General features: G+C 45.7%; 1 non-coding gene across 1 annotated transcript; it reads left to right on the top strand.

Moving 5' to 3' along the window:
• Window positions 1-3,525: 3,525 nt before the first annotated feature.
• On the top strand, window positions 3,526-3,690 carry LOC123394720. The gene has a single exon (XR_006609435.1). It is a non-coding gene; the product is annotated as a U1 spliceosomal RNA (small nuclear RNA).
• Window positions 3,691-5,215: the final 1,525 nt, after the last annotated feature.

The raw sequence follows: 5,215 nt of genomic DNA, 5'->3' as shown, positions 1-5,215 counted from the left end.
TCCAGGAGCCCCTGAAGAAAAGGAACAACTGGAGGTCCTTCAAACAGCAGGAAGACTGGGCCTTCCCCACTTTGGTGCAGATTCTCAATCTGCTGAGGAGACTTGGAGCCCAGTCCTCCACACCTGCCAGAGGGTCCCATCCACTTCCCGGTGGAGGAGGATGAAGGGCAGCCAGCCTCTCCTGTGGCTGAGGAACACCACCCACCCGGGGCTGCTCATCCAAGCATTGGTCTGTAGAGGAGCTCCTGACAATGCTTCTGCACACCTCACTGGCCTGGGAACTGGCCACCGCCAGTCCTTGCTCCAATGCCTGCCGGAAGACGGTCAGCTCAGGGAACACAGGACCCTGCTTTCTACAGATGGGACCTCTGATCCCCACACAGGAGCTCCTCAGCCCGTTCTAAAGCCCATGAGTGACAGCAGTGCCCTGAGGTCCAGTAGGCCTCAGCCAGCACAACTCCCAGATCCATGCTTCCCTGGGTCTGGCTTAGCCTGGCCAACTTTTGGCTGGGCATCCTTCTATACCACAGCTCCTGAGTGCTTCAAATGTTCCTGGTGAAAGCAGTGGCTTCCCATGTGCCATCTCCTGCTTAGCCTAGCACCTCCTAGTTCCTTTCTTTTATGATCTCCAAAGTGTGGCCACCTCAGTCTGAATACGCCGTTCCCTTTCATCACCCTAACTCCTCTCTGGGGAACTCGGGCTCAGGGCCAGCCCAAGCCCATTGAAAGTCCTGTACAACAAACCAGTTATCATTTTTAAGTGGCAACCAAGAAGTCCCAGTTGTGGGAGAGCATAATCTGTGTCCTGACAGTGTTCTAGAAGGCGTGTACGTGTGTATAAATGTACGACAGATATTTATATGTGTTGCTATAGTGATTGTCGAGGGCAACATACGTGGCGGATAGAGTCTGTTAGAGGAAATGAAACACAGTCCTTTTGGCGGCTATGAAAATAAAATGTGTCCAAAGAAGTAAAAGGTTTTTCTCACACCTGCTCTGTTTCTGATTTTGGCACCAGTCTCTAGGCTGAGCATGTAAGAGTAGGAAAGACACATTGTCCCTAAGAAGGTCATAGACTACTGTTGAAGTCTAAGTTTAAAAGGAGTTTTGCCTTCTCCATCACTTTTTAAGAATCCCCAATCTAAAAATAGCAGAGAGTGGTTCTTAGGTTTGGAGAGCCTTAGAATCAGCAGTGGAGATCATAGGAGCCATTTCCTGGACTCCAATCCCAAGTATTTCATTGGTGGGTGGCCCAAGAATCTGCATTTCTTACACAAATACCCCCAGGTGATTCTTTTCTTTTTTTTTTTTTTTTTTTCTTTTTGGTTTTTCAGAGGGTTTTGTGTGTGTGTGTGTGTGTGTGTGTGTGTGTGTGTGTGTGTTTTTTTTAGCCTTTTTTAAAAAAAATTCTTTACAGTGTTCCAAATTCATTGTTTATGCACCACACCCAGTGGTCCATGCAATGCATGCCCTCCATAATAGCCACCACCAGGCTAACACTGCATTCCACCCCCCTCCCCTCCAAAACCCTCAGACTGTTTCTCAAAGTGACAGTCTCTTATGGTTCATCTCCCTCTCCAATTTCCCCCAACTCCCGTCTCCTCTCCCAGCTCCCCATGCCCTTCATGTTATTCCTTATGCTTCACAAATAAGTGAAACCATATAATTGACTCTGCTTGACTCATTTCACTCAGCATAATCTCCTCCAGTCCCATCCTAAGTCATCCTTCCTGATGGAGACATTATACACCATAGAGTATATGGACCATGTCTTTCTTATCCATTCATCCGTTGAAGGGCATCTTGGTTCTTTCCAGTTTGGCGACTGTGGCCATTGCTGCTATGAACATTGGGGTACAGATGGCCCTTCTTTTCACCATCTGTATCTTACCCCAGGTGATTCTGAAGCAGACCACAGTTTTTAAAACTGTTCTTCTCCAACATTGACCCAAAAATATAGAGTTGTTTCACTTCGATTGATAACCTTTCTCTGAAAAGTGTATAAGTCCTCCATAAATGTTGGCACAGAGATCTGCAAATATTCCTTGGGAGGAGTCCTTAGTTATGTTCTTTTACTTTCCAAGAATTACTATAAAGCTATCACTCCACAATTATTCCAGACAACAACAAACAAAAAACCTCAAATAGTATCTCACAACCATCACCACCACAGTGACCAGTAACAGAAAGACCCAAGAAAAGACTCCCACCTGAGGTAAGGATGCCCCCTATTTTATTAGTCGATGGAGTGACTCCACATCCGCTCTCCCACTCTGTTGTTCAAGTATTTCCATGGAGGTCTTTAGCTGTCAATACAGAGGAACTCACTGGCCCAATCGGCTGAATGTTGGTAAGCTATTAAGGCAAAGAAACCAAGCGTGAGAGACCATGTCGCCCTGTGGATATTCCAGCATCCCAGCGATTCCTCTTCCATCCCTGTGCCACCAGGGCTGCTGCACTCTGATGGGATAGTCAGGAATCAGTGAAGAACTCAGATACTGCTTCTATAAAATTCATTTTAAGTCCATAACATTTAGGAAAGCAACAGCGTATGATATCATATTAACCTCACTCCACTCAGGATCCAGTCATAGATCAGTTGCTTTTCACCCTTTGTGAAAGGCTGAAAAGTAGCTTCATGCCTTAAGAGAACTCGTTACAACAAAAAAATGTACCTCTGATGGGAACATTGTCCAATATTCACCTCTTTGTAAGTTATGTCCTAACCCTTCCTGTGAGAGTAACAGAGCCCACTCTTGAAATGTCTTTCTGTGTGGCCACCAATGTGGCCATTTCACTTGGCATAATTCCCATAAGAACCTGGCTGAGCCCATGCAGGGAGCAGACTGTAAATCCCACAGAAAAGAATGGAAAGAAAAAAGATGGCAGGTGATGAGGAGAGCAAATGCCAGTGAAATGTAAGTAATAGTAAATTTCCTTACAGTCTCTTATAACACCTAAAAATCCCTTTGGAAAAGTCTGTATCTCCACCCTTCATCCCCAACATACAGTATATGATCAATCACTCCTCAAAATCCCAGGGCACCTCTTCCTGTCCAGGAGTCCTGTCCCTGAACTTTAATAAAAACATGTTTTTTGCCCTGAAGATGCCTCAAAAATTATTTCTTGACCATTTGCTCCTGGCCCACATCATATCAGCAGGGACCTAAAAGTAAGACAAAAGCACAAATAAAACTAGCTCTTGTCCTGTGGACCTAAGACAGAAAACCTGAAATCTGAGAGGTTTGAATTGGTGGCGAGGAGACCTCTGACGTCATGGATGGGGCATGTCTGATGTAAATCAGTTACCATTAGGCCACAGTTCTGGGCCAGAGAATTCCTGGGGCAGAGGATGTAGCAGTGCTGTAGCTTCCACTGTATTAGGGAGACTCCTGTGGAGGGTGAGGATGCTTGGGGCAGGAATGGCTGCTGAGGGTTTTGGGGTGTTGGTTGGCAAGTGAGCGTGTGTGCAGGGTGGACAGCGGGTGAGGCTAGTGTGGGGTGGAGGCAGAGGCGGAGAAGGTCATACTTACCCAGCAGGGGAGATAACATGATCAAGCAGGTTGTTTTGTCAGGATGAGGCTTGTCAATTGCACTGCAGATGTGCTGATCCCTGCGATTTCCCCAAATGTGGGAAACTCGACTCCATAATTTATGGTAGTGGGGGAACTGCGTTTGCCCTTTTCCCGGGTAATAGGTGTTCAATAACAGAATGTTCTGATTTTTAATTTTTTCTTACAGCTTTATCTTTTAAGAGAACGTTTATAGGTGTTGATGTTTTAGCAGTACCACTTACTCAGTAAATGCGTGATTTATAACCCACTTAACTACATTGCTGGTTGATGGTCTTTCTCACTGGAGACATGCAAGAGTCCTCTATGCACAGTTTTCAGGAAAAGATTGGGCCTCTTGTTTTTCTTGAGCAGCGTGCCTGGTGTTCTTTAATATTTTGTGTGATTCTGCTTACGTTTTGGTGTCTTGCAGTCCCAGGATCTAGGCGATGAAGGGGCTTTCTTTTTTTGTTTGTTTGTTTTGTTTTAAATTAATTTATTTATTTTCAGAAAAACAGTATTCATTATTTTTATTCACCACACCCAGTGGTCCATGCAATCCGTATCCTCTATAATACCCACGACCTTGTACCCCAACCTCCCACCCCCCCGCCACTTCAAACCCCTCAGATTGTTTTTCAGAGTCCATAGTCTCTCATGATTCACCTCCCCTTCCAATTTCTCCCAACTCCCTTCTCCTCTCTAACACCCCTTGTCCTCCATGCTATTTGTTATGCTCCACAAATAAGTGAAACCATATGATAATTGACTCTCTCTGCTTGACTTATTTCACTCAGCATAATCTCTTCCAGTCCCATCCATGTTGCTACAAAAGTTGGGTATTCATCCTTTCTGATGGAGGCATAATACTCCATAGTGTATATGGACCACATTTCCTTATCCATTCATCCGTTGAAGGGCATCTTGGTTCTTTCCATAGTTTGGCGACCGTGGCCAATTGCTGCTATAAACATTGGGGTACAGATGGCCCTTCTTTTCACTACATCTGTATCTTTGAAGAAGGGGCTTTCTTTCACTCCCCAGGGAACACAAGCCAGAGTCTGTCCACTTCCGCTGTCCTCTGGCTCCCTTTTGCCACCAGCACCCTACAAAGCCTCACACAGTCCCCAGACTCCCTATCCTTAATCAGGCCACTTCTTACCCTTGGCAGCCTTCCTCCAGAGGGCCCTTCAGAGAATATAGGCCTTGGAACTTGACATGCTTTTGTTCATTTATTTAAGTTTATTTAAGCAATCTCTATACCCAGCGGAGGTGAGGGGATCCCGAGCTCAGGACTCCTAGATCCAGACTCTGGTGTTCTCTGGACTGAGCCAGCCCAACGACCCTTGATAGGCTTCTAAAGAGGCATATCTGCCTACTTGCAAAGGACCCGTTCAGTTGGCACTATAGACATTTCCCAAACAGCAGGTTAGCTCTTGGGCAAGGAATGGTGGGCCTTCTGCTTGCTCTCAGGCTCAAGGGAAAACTGTCCTCACAGCTGTGTTGCTTTTTAAATCCAAGCTTGAAAGGGTTTCTGTGTTTGTGCTTTCACTGGAGCTGGGGCTTTTTCCCGTGTAAAAGCTTTTATTCAGAGTCTAACATTTATGCTTTCAAACTTTGATTTTTACTTGGGGGGGGGGGCACACCAATAGGGTCTTACAGGA

Source organism: Mustela putorius, unplaced genomic scaffold (assembly GCF_011764305.1).
Source record: "Mustela putorius furo isolate JIRA1106 unplaced genomic scaffold, ASM1176430v1.1 tig00000056_pilon_pilon_pilon, whole genome shotgun sequence".
Classification (NCBI taxonomy): Eukaryota; Metazoa; Chordata; class Mammalia; order Carnivora; family Mustelidae; genus Mustela; species Mustela putorius.
This window is presented reverse-complemented; position numbering and strand designations above follow the sequence as displayed.